Below are 12,732 nucleotides of genomic sequence, written 5' to 3'. Positions count from 1 at the left end.
TAATCTCACGAGGTTACAGTAAGAGATCAGTCAGACACCGTTTACTAAGCAGCGGTAAATTATCACTGCTTCATTTGCGTTTCCTCCGATTCTCCAGCTCTGGGTTGGAGAATCTGGATGGAGAACAGATCACCAGTGAAGGGCTGACATCGCTCCTTCATATTCTGGCCGTCTGTGTGCTGAGATGATCAGTGCAGAACATGTTCTCTGCTGATCATCTCTGTTTCCTATACCACTAATGATCGGAGATCAGCAACTATCCTCAGGATCGCCACTGATGTCTTTTTCATAAAAGGACACCCAAGTGAGTTTAATTACCACTTTAACCATTTCAATACCGGCCAATTTTACACCTTCCTGCCCAGGCCATTTTTCAGGTTTCAGCCCTCTCACACTTTGAATGACAATTGCGCGGTCATACAACATTGTACCCAAACTAAAATTTCATCATTTTCTTCACACAACTAGAGCTTTTTTTGGTGGTATTTAATCACCGCTGGGGTTTTTATTTTTTGCTAAATTAACAAAAAAGGCCAACAATTTTGAAAAAAAAACACGTTTTTCTTTGTTTCTGTTATAAAAGTTTACAAATAAGTAATTGTTTTTCATAAATTTAGGCTGAGATGTATTCTGCTACATGTCTTTGGAAATAACCCAAATTAGGATGTATTATTTAGTTTGTAGGAAAGTTATAGAGTTCACAACCTATGGTATAGATCTGAAAATTGATGAATCCTGAAGTACTGACAGCCAATCTAATTTCTTGAGGTCCAAGAATGTCAGAATAGTACAGATATCCCCCAAATGACCCCTTTTTGCAGAGTATACAGTCCGATGTACTTCATAAGAGGAATGGCGAGTTTTTTCAAGTTGTATTTTTTTTGTCATAATTTTTCAAAAAATTAAAAAAAATTCACTTTTTTTTTACATACTGTCACCAGTGCAGTACAGCGTCATTATATAACTGGCATGGCGGTGAACAGGGACACTGACTGGTGACAGTATGGACAAAAAAATATATATTTTTTATTACATTTTTTTTAAGATTTTATTTTTCATATTTTACTATGACCAAAGTAGTACAATGTTACCATAGTAACATTGTACTACTTTGGGGAAGTGATAAGTATTTAGTTTTTTTCCACACAATTTGCTTAAAGCAAAGAATTACTTAGCTATAAGCAAGCATTTACCTGAATGACATCGATTCATTCAGGGTTTTTTTTTTTTTGTGCTTAGCTGCGATTTGGCCACAGCTAATCACATGACATGTGCATGTGACCTGCTGTGACCATTCACAGCTAGGCACTAGTATACAATGGATGGCATGAATGAAGCCATCCATTGTATACAACTGTCATGTGACCTGCTGTGATTGGTCACAGCAGGTCACATGGTACCGGCAACGGGTCCAGTACTCAGATCTGTCATCGGCCGTGTCCGAGGTACATGGCCGGTGACAGATCGCGCGGCTCTGCAACCGCGTGAACTGCGCATGTGCGGGAGGACGCCAAATGGCGTGCACCCGGAAAGGTAATACATTTTTGCCGCCGCCAAACGGCTATAAACCGGGCAGCTAATGGTTAATCAGCCACAGAATCTGTAATTAATTAATATGTTCAGTTTTAAAGGGATGAGGAGGCAACACTAGGGACAGTTTCCAACTAAGGCTGCTTTGACACTGATCTGCTTTTGGTGCGGTTTAAAAAAAAAAAAAAATGGAAGAAAACTGCATCCCTTTATAAATTTATATGTAGTTCTTCACACTGGTTATTTGTGGTTAAAAAAAACTGCTTTGTGCATGTTTAGTACAGTAAAAAAAAAGCACCAAAATCGCTTTCTCCTTTTGAAGTCAATGGAAATTGCATCAAGGACACAACTTACCTGTGGTAAGTTCTCTCCCAGGTTTTTGAAATGTATGACTGGGAAAATCACATATTCAGTGGCGCCCTTCTGATCAACTCAAGTATATGATCCAAACGCACACGTTCCTGCGTTAAAAAATGGCTGTGTGTATGAGTGGGTGCTGCAGTGACCGTCGGCTGGAACCGAACAAAATCAGCAAGGAAAAAATGTCACATGCCTGATGAAGGGGTCCTGCGAGACTCCGAAACGTTGCCTTGCTGTAACTATGTGATGGTTTATTAAAACCTTTGGACCCATATTGGTGATCCTCGGTGTGCTGGTGACATTTTTTCCTTCTGATCAACTCATCACGGTGTGATTTTGGGATAGTTCCTGGTGCACTTCAGTATGATTTAAGTCCTGTGTTAGCTCACAGAAAGGGACATGCTACAGGAATGACAGAATGGAATGCCCATAGAGAATAATGGAGAACAAAATGTAAATCCCTTTCCCATGTCTGGTCACACTATTCCTGTGTATGTTCTGCCCCCCCCCCCCCCCCTTCTGGTCACACTGTATCCTACCTCTTGTTCTGTTCACTTTGTCGTTGAATCCCATTGTATGATATTTTGTCCTTTCCTTGTTCTTGTCACATTGTATCCCTCTCCATGTACTGTTCATATTGTGTGCTGTCCACATCGCAACTCGACCCCCCCCCCCCCCCCTCGAGTGCTGTCCTCATGTTCTAGTCACATTTGGATTAATTTACTAAACCGGTGGAGTGCAAAATCAGATAAAACCCATCCGCTTCCAGGTTTTATTGTCAAAGTTTAATTGAATAAGCTGAAGTTAGAAGCTCATTGACTACCATGTAAAACTGTACAGTTCTGTCAGGATACCCACTTGTTACCTTTGGTAGACATTGAAGCAGCCCTCACCTCCATCAGTGGCAAGTAAAGTACCCCCCCCCCCCTCATTTTTACCAGTTGGGCAGTATTGCCCCCTCCTTTGCCATTTTCTCGATGGTGGTACCCATATAAATAAGGGTGGTGGGTTACTTTTTTCAGCAATATAGTAAAATAATCCGATAATATTTTGCCGTATAACTGAAGGCAAAACTTTTTTTTTTTTTTTTTTTTAAGTTTTGGATAGAGTGCAGATGGATTATAACACCTGTCAGGTCTTTACTGCTGTCTAAATCCCCTTTAGGGAGATTCACCCTCTCTGTTTGTCCTGTTTACTGTTATCATTGAAAGTGAAAGCAAAAGAAAATCACAAATTTTGAGTTGACATCAGAACAGCAATAGAAGGGAAATTTGCCAATCTTTGGAGGGATTTTCTCTCACTTTCTGTTTTGGCTATGAGACAGGAAGTGAAGGGAAATCTCCCCAATGGGACACAGGTGGCAAAAAAAACTGACAGATGTTATAACTTTCCCTTACTCTATCCAACTTGAAGAGAAAAAGTTTTGCCTTTTAGTTAGACTTTAACCACTTCAATACTGGGCACTTTTACCCCCTTCCTGCCCAGGCCAATTTTCAGGTTTCAGCGCTCACACTTTGAATGACAATTGTGCGGTCATACAACACTGTACCCAAACTAAAATTTTATAATTGTGTTCACACAACTAGAGTTTTCTTTTGGTGGTATTTAATCACCACTGGGGTTTTTATTTTTTGCTAAATTAACAAATAAAGACAGAAAACTTTGTGATAAAACCCCATGTTTTTCTTTGTTTCTGTTGTAAAATTTTGCAAATAAATAATTGTTCATAAATTTAGGCCAAGATGTATTCTGCTACTTTTCTTTGGTGAAAATAACCCAAATCAGTATTTATTTAGTCTGTAGGAAAGCTATAGGGTTCACAAACTATGGGATATATCTGAAAATTGATCAATCCTGAAGTACTGACAGCCAATCTAATTTCTTGAGGCCCAAAAATGTCAGAACAGTACAGATATCCCCCAAATGACCCCTTTTTGCAGAGTAGACAGTCCAGCGTATTTCATAAGAGGCACGGCGAGTTTGTTGAAGTTGTAATATTTTTTTTGTCATAATTTTTCAGAAAATTAAGAAATTAATAAAATTATTTTCACAATTTTTTTTATTACATACTGCCACCAGTGCAGTACAGCATCAACATTTAACTGGTGTGGCAGTGATCAGGGACACTGGTGACAGTATAAATTAAAAAAAAAAATGTTATTACTTTTTTTTTTTCCCATATTGCACTATGACCAAAGTAGTATAATGTTTCCATGCTGCTTTGTATACACAGCTGAAGAAGGTGTTTAATAAATTTGCCTTCTCTTTGTCCCTAGTCACCCACTCTAGAATATTTTGGAAACTCATCTATGTGGTCTTTTACTAAACTCTCCAGTATCTTCCCAACTATAGGAGTTAAACTAACAGGTCTATAATTACTTGGTAAAGATTTTGACCCCTTTTTTTAAATATAGGAACCACATTGGCCTTACACCATTCCACTGGTACTATGCCAGTCATTAAAGAGTCCCTAAAATTAGAAACAATGGCTTTGAGATGACAGAGCTCAATTCTTTAGGGACCCGTGGGTGTATGCCATCTGATCCAGTTGCTTTCTTCACCTTTATTCTGTCTAAATATTTCTGGATCATATCAATTGTGAGCCAATGTGGATCATCTTGATCTGTGTCAAAACTTTGCCCGTTATGGACAAGAGCTCCCCCATGCTCCTTTGTATACACAGCTGAAGAAGGTATTTAATAAATTTACCTTCTCTTTGTCCCCAGTCACCCACTCTAGATTTTGTAAAGGGCTTACATGCTTGGACCAGACCTTTTACTATTAATATATTTGAAGAATTTTGGGGGGTTTGTCGTGCTATCTTTTGCAACCTGTCATTTTCAATTTTTGTGGCGTTTATTTCCTTTTTTCATATGCTGTTATATTGTTTTATGTTTAAACAATCATAGCGTTCCTTCATTTTTATATTTAATAAAAGCTCTTTTCTTATTATCTATAGCTATTTTAACTTTGGCCGGAAGCCACATACCTTTGATTTTTTTAGCCTTTTAACCACTAGCCTACAGGGCAATTATACCCCCTTCCTGCCCAGGCTTTTCCAGTTTTCAGCGCTGTCACACTTTGAATGACAATTGTGCGGTCATGCAACACTGTACCCATATGACATTTTTATATTTTTTTTGTGACAGCGCTTTATTTTGGTGGTATTTAGTCACCTCTGGGTTTTTTATTTTTTCTTAAACCAAAAACCATTGAAAATTTTGAAAAAAATGTATTTCCGTTGATCGGTGATCCGCTGTGTACAAGGGACACCGCACACCACCGATTGCCACGCTGTGCGCTCCCGCAGCGGCGCATGTGCAGTTAGAATGGGACGACGTCATATGACGTCCTCCCAGAATGAGAGAACCACCTTGCGCCCGTCATTTCACTATATGGCGGGCGGGAGGCGGTTAAACTTGTTGCCCATGGGAATATATTTTGCAGTGTGTTCACATACAGTCTTTTTGAAGAACTCCCATTTCTGTGTTGTGTTCATCAAAGCCAATATTCCCTTCCAATATTCTCAGAGAGCAGCTCTCCGCCTTGGAAAATTAGCTCTTAAAGTTGAGCCTTTCTTATTTTTCTCGTACGTGCTTGCTGTTTACAGCTAACAATAAATGAGATCATGTTATGGTCACTGCTACCCAGATGTTCTTTATATGGACATTCATAATAAGCTCTTCATGGTTTGAGATTACCAGGTCCAGCAAAGCATCATTCCTACTTGCAGCCTCTATGAACTGTACCATAAAATTGTCCTGTAGTAGGTTTATAAATTTTTGCCTTTTCACTGTTCCTGCAGTATCATTACTCCAGTCAATTTATGAGTAGTTAAAATGCCCCATTATTATCACTGTCCCTGCCCTTTTGATCTATGCAAGGAGTTGAGTCTCCACCGCCTCATTAACACTGAGAGGCCTATAACAAACTCCAATGATTACCTTTGTAGTACGCACCCCCATGTACAGTTTCACCCATAATTCTTCAGCCTCATCACACTCTCCATCCACTAGGTCCTCTTTCACACTTCTCACATAGAGACAGACACCACCACCTTTCCTTTTTACCCTGTCTCTCGGAAAGAGAATATAGCCAAGAATATTAATGGCCCAGTCATGTGAAGAATTAAGCCAAGATTCAGCAATACCAATTAAATCATAGTTCTCTTCATGCACCAAAGGTTCCAACTCGCCTATTTTGCTTGGAAGACTTTTGGCATTGGTGAACAAACCCGTTAATGCATTGACACCTTGTGCACACGTGTTTTTTTTTTTTTTTTTTTTTTGTTTTTTTTTCATATAAATGGTACCAATTCCACTGGTTGTTTGTAACATGGGAACCTTCTTATCATCTGCCATAGCCCTCCTCCCATCTTTCCCCATTCCACCCACCAATAAGGACTGACCTGTCTGGTCTGATCTGTCTATCCCATTATAATCTAATTCTTCCTTCCCCCTCGATCTAGTTTAAATGCTACTCCAGCCTCCCCATAAACCTCTCCCCCAGCACAGCAGTCCCCTTTCCATTTAGGTGCAAACCATCTCTAGCATATAGGTTGCACCCCAATGAAAAGTCAGCCCAGTGCTCTAGAAACCCAAATCCTTCCCTCTTACACCAGGTCTTTAGCCATGTATTTAGTTATCTAATCTCCTGCTGTCTTTCCTGAGATGCGCATGGCACAGGTAATATTTCAGAGAATATCGCCTTGGAGGTCCTTCCCTTCAACTTCAGCTTAGTTCTTTAAATTGATTCTCAAGGAGCTTCCACCTTCCATGTATTCTCTCATTGGTTCCAACACAGACCAAGACAGCTGGGTCATGCCCAGCCCCTCCCAGTAATTTATCAACCCGGTAATCTACCAGAACAACCAGATTCTTCTCCACCATTGATTCCACCAGTTGTACTCCTTTGATGCATGCATATTCGTAGCCCCCAAGTGCATAACTTTACATTTATCAACATTAAACCTCATTTGCCACATACAATTGGGTCCATATATAATTTGACACCGGCACAATTTTAGTTTTTTTCAGGTATTTACCAAAACATATTCAAGCTATAGTTATATAATGGATATGGGCTGAAAGTATGCACTCTCCGGTTTAATTTGAGGGTATTTACATCCAAAGTGGAGGAAGGGTTTAGGAATTACAGCTCTTAAGATTAGTCATCCCCTCCTTTTTCAAGGGACCAAAAGTAATTGGAAAATTGAATCAAAAGTTGTTTCATGGCCAGGCGTGGGCTACACCTTCATTATTTCTTCATCAATTAAGCAGGTAAAAGGTCTGAAGCTGATTCTAAGTGTGGTATTTGCATTTGGAATCTATTGCTGTGAACCTACATCATGCGTTCAAAGGAGCTGTCCATGCAAGTGAAACAGGCCATTGTAAGGCTTCAAAAACGAAACAAATCCATCAGAAAGATAGCAGCAACATTAGGAGTGGCCAAATCAACAGTCTGGTACATTCTGAGGAAAGAAGAATGTAGTGGTGAGCTCAGCAACATAAAAAGGCATGGACGTCCACAGAAGACAACAGTGGTGAATGATCACAGGATCCTCTCTATAGTAAAGAAAAACCCATTTCCAACATCCAGACAAGTGAACGACATTCTCCAGGAAGTGGGCGTATCATTGTCAAAGTCTACAATCAAGAGAAGACTTCACGAGAGCATCTACAGAGGGTTCACCACAAGGTGCAAACCATTCATAAGCCTGAAGAATAGAAAAGCCAGATTAGACTTTGCCAAAACATCCACAAAAGCCAGACCAGTTTTGCAAAAGCATTCTTTGGACAGATAAAACTAAGATGAATCTGTTCCAGGATGATGGGAAGAAAAAATTATGGAGAAGGCTTGCAACAGCTCATGATTCAAAGCACACATCATCTGTAAAATATGGTGGAGGCAGTGTGATGACATGGGAATGCGTGGCTTCCAGTGGCACTGGGTCATATGTGTTTATTGATGATGTGACAGAAAACCGAAGATGCCGAAGGAATCTGCAGTGTTTAGAGATATACTGTCAGCCAAATGCAGCAAAGTTGATTGGACTGCGCTTCAAACTACAGATGGACAATTATCCAAAACACCCAGGAGCTTTTAAAGGAATAGTGGAACATTCTGCAGTGGCCGAGTCAGTCAACTGATCTCAACCCAATTGAGCATGTATTTCACTTGCTGAAGGCAAAACCAAAGGCAGAAAGACCCATATACAAAGAACACCCGACGACCGCAGCAGATAAAGCCTGGCAAAGCATCAGAAAGAAAGAAACCTAGTCTTTGATAGTGTCCATGGGTTCCAGACTTCAGGCAGTCATTGCCAGTAAAGGATTCTCAACAAAATATTAAAAATGAACATTTTATTTATGATTATATTCATTTGTCCAATTACATTTGAGCCCCTGAAAATGGAGGGACTGTGTGTAAAAAAAAATGGTTGCAATTCCTAAAATTTGTACTTGATATTTATGTTCAACCCCTTGAATTAAAGCTCAAAGTTTGCACTTCAAATTTAATTTAGATTGTTTCATTTTAATTTATTCTGTTGGCATACAGAGCCGAAAGTATGAACATTTTGCCAGTGTCCAAATATATATGGACCTAACTGTAGCTGCCCAATCAAACAATGCATTGAGGTGGGCTTACAAATTGGAGACCTTCCTCAAAGGGTGTTATTCAACTGCATAGCTTGGTGTCCTCTGCAAAGACTGAAATTGTATTTTTAATCCCAGATCCTATATCATTTATAAATATATTAAAAAGTGTCCCAAAACTGAACCTTGGGGTACACCATTAACCCTAGACCATTCAGAGCATGAATCAATAACCAATACTCTCTGAATATGGTCTTTTTTAGCCAGTTTTCTATCCATTTACAAACTTATTTTTCCAAGGCTGTAGCATTTACCTTACACAATAGCCGTGTGTGGGGAACTGTCAAGTGTCAGGCTCGGAGACCAGTGGCTAAAGCAGCAGAGAAGCTCCCACCAACAATCAGAATAGTATACCAACAGGTCACCCTGGCAGATGACGCAGGCTCACCTGAGGTATGGGAGCATTAAGTACTTACCGGTATTTTCCAGAGCTCCTGATAGTGAAGATGGGTTTTGCTCCGAGTTAGCCAGGGTACAGTAGCAGATATAGCAGGTAACAGAAGCGTAGTCAGTAAACAAGCTAAAGGTCTCTAACAAGTGTCTGCAGGTGAGGACCGGGCAGAAGCGTACTCAAAAAAACAAGCCAAAGGTCAGTAATGAGTGGTAGCAAACGTACAGGTGGCAGCAGGAGAGAAAAGAGCAAGATATTGGATGGAGAAGACACAATAATCTGGCAAACAGGAAGTGTAGAGACATGGCTTAAATTTGGAAGTTAATGGGAGCAGCAAAGAGTTCAAGGTTCAGCAGAAAATAAGGCAGGATTGTCCGATGGATCAGGCAGAGTGCTGTCCAGCAACTCAGCTCAATGGGAAGTTACTGCCAGACATAGCAGAGGTTCCGGGTTCAAATCCAAGCCCTGACACCAAGTTTACTACGTCCATAGCCACTCATTTGTCTAAGGTCTTGTTCACCTCCTCATAAAAGAAATCAGATTTGTTTGACAACTTTTGTATTTCATGATTCCATGCTATTTGTTGCTTAAAATATTTTTTCCAGCAAGAACTCATCTATGTTTTTAATTAAACTCTCCAGTATCTTCCCAACTATAGAAATTTAAACTAATAGGACTATAGTTACTTGGTATAGACTCTAATGCCTTTTTAAATATAGGCACCTCATTGGCCTTACGCCAATCCAGTATTACTATGCCAGTCATTAAAGAGTGAACAGTGACTGTAAATTAATAATGCCACTATATGGTGGCTCCAGGTGAAGAGAGTGAAAAACAGTCCAGTGAAGGAGTGCTCTTAAGATCCAGGGTGATCTTCAGACGTCCAATATACAGGACCATCAGGTGATAAAATATAAAGACTGCGCACTCACCAGATACGCAATCTTTATGCGCATTTGTGTAAAATTATCACTAGGCCTCCTGTATCATCATCCTGGTCTGGTCAGATCTGGTCAGCATATCCCTCATGGCCCGGTAACTGGATGGATGCAGCTGTTCCGTAGACTTGGCCGGTTCTCACCAGAACTCAAATAAATAGAAAGGGCCACATAGTGTAATATCCTCAGGTATCTTTATTGAAGGCACAGGGTAGCAGAAAATCCAACTTACAAAAAATACTGACCCAGGTATAAATCAAAGATGGCCGCCGGGGCCCCTCGTGGCGCCGGCGGTGAAGCGTCCAACCTGCTGTAGCTATCCCTGACGCGTTTCGAGCGAAGGCTCGTAGTCATAGGGGTGCAGCTTACAGTGGTGGACGCAAGTGACAGTGGCTAAATACGGACATTGGCGCATGCGCGGTACGCCATGCGCCATTTTCCCTACGCTGGATGTCCGCGCTACGGGCGCCATTTTGTTGTAGCCCGACCTGATGGCGCATGCGCAAACGCCAATCGTCAGGTGCAGTGAGACAAACAGCAGAACAAATGCTATGAACAACATAGCTGGTTCAATGTGATGCTATGAGCACCAGGGATAATTCAATCCATAAATTATGGGTCACCTGTGCAGAGTGAAGCCCAAGTGATATGGCTATGGGCAAAAACCAGGATGGATCATTAATTAATAGATCCAAAATCCTAGTATATGGCCCATATTTATCCTAGCCCAAATAGTGTGATTATGTAAAACCCATACAAGGGTGTATTTATATAAAAATAAAATAAAACATGTTTAAAAACATATATAAAAACGTATATAAAAAATATATATAAAAACCTGGTGATCATGCATACACAAATACTGGCAAACATGTAACATCTGCCAAGCAAGAGAATTTTTAATAGATGAATACATCATAAATACCTTTATGTATGAAAGTCATTTCTAAACCAGCAATAACCAACAATAAATATATTTAATACAACTGTAAAAATAAAACATGCGTCTATAGGCCAGTGGGTCATTAGTGCATGTACAATTATTCATATAATAACATATTTGCTAAATAAATATGTATCATCATAATGGCAAACGGAAACTCTTATAGTTTTATAAAATAAATAAAATAAGATGGATATACATAGGATCAGTTGTAAAGAATTAGAATATAGATGTACAGATAGAAGGATATCTAGCTAGTCCCAATTAGCTGTTATCAATGAAACTATTGATATCCAATTCTATGTTAAGTCCTTTGGGGCGCATACAGTCCATCTGGAATATCCATTTTGTTTCCATTTGCGAGACTGCTCTTTTCTTATTTACGCCCCTCCAGTGGGCCTGTACTATATCAATACCTACAAACTGTAACGAAGATGGATCCCTATTATGATGGGTTCTGTAGTGTAATGATAAAGAATGATCTTTAAAACCCTTCTTAATATTGCTAACATGTTCACGAAGTCTATCCTTAAGTTTTCTGATGGTACGCCCAACGTACTGTTTTTTACACGGACATTGCAAGAGATACACGACATATTTACTATGACATGATATGAAGTTATTGATCCTGAATGTCCTACCAGTACTAGTCGATGTGAAATTATCTGTCCTCTTTTTCCTATTACTATTACAGGTGCATATAATACACCTGTTGCATGGGAAAAAACCGGTGGTATCGTTCAAAAAAGAAATGTTCCTAGGAGGGTTGATAATATTTGGGGCAATAAAATTCCTCAGAGGTTGAGCTCTTCTATAAGTAATCTCGGGTCTATCAGGGAGGATTTTAGTTAACACTGGATCCGCCTTCAGAATTTTCCAATTCTGATTAATAATCCTCGAGATGGTCTTATATTGTCTGGAAAATGTGGTAACAAAAGGACAAATTTTTTGTGACTTTTGTAAAACATTATTATTAGCAAGCAAAGAATCCCTATCCATATTCCCTATTTCGTGCATAGTACGGGTCAAATCTGCATCGTCGTATCCTTTTTCCAAGAACCTATTTTTTAATATAGATGCCTGTGAAAAAAAGGTATCAACCGAAGTGCAATTTCTTCTCAACCTTAAGAATTGACCTTTTGGTATATTTGAAAGCCATAACGGGTGATGGCAACTACTGATGGGAATGTACCCGTTGCGGTCTGTTTCTTTGAAAAAGGAAGAAGTTATGATGGTACCTTCTTGGTTTATTAATGTCAAATCCAAGAAATTTACACTAGATCTACTATAATCAAAAGTTAGTTTGATATTTAAGGTGTTATTGTTAAGAGTGCCAAAGAAATTTATTAGTGTCTGTTCATCCCCTTTCCAGACAAGCAGTATGTCATCAATATATCGCCTGTAGAAGTATAGTTCCGGCCAATCTCTGGCATATATAACATCCTCCTCCCCCAACAACTGACTATCCCACATATCATAGTGAGAATCAGAATCCCACCCCGGTTCATTTTTTAGACCAGGGAAACTCACGCAAAAGAAGCGTTCGAGCAGGGGAAAAAGAGGAGGTAAAAGGGTTAACAAACCCAAAAAAGAGGAAACTATAAAGGGTAAGGGGATTTTTAACCTTAGTGGGAAAGTGTTAACCCCCCAAGAGCTGGACTTACTGGATAGAGGATTAAAATTTGCACCAAATAATAAACTGGACAAATTTCATACATATATTGACATACACAGATTTGTAAGGTCAATATCTTTGAAAAAATATTTCTATATGAACCCTATTGTCAAAAATACTACTAATATCAATATCCAGTCAAACTTAAGGAATGCATCTCTATTCAACCCCCCCCCACAGACCAATAGCTATATTAATGTTTTTAAAGAAACAGTACTTAGAGATTTAGCTGCTGTGAA

The sequence above is a fragment of the Staurois parvus genome, unplaced genomic scaffold, assembly GCF_062004578.1.
Source record: "Staurois parvus isolate SC_StPar_1 unplaced genomic scaffold, SC_StPar_1.0 ptg000097l, whole genome shotgun sequence".
NCBI lineage: Eukaryota > Metazoa > Chordata > Amphibia > Anura > Ranidae > Staurois > Staurois parvus.
This window is presented reverse-complemented; position numbering follows the sequence as displayed.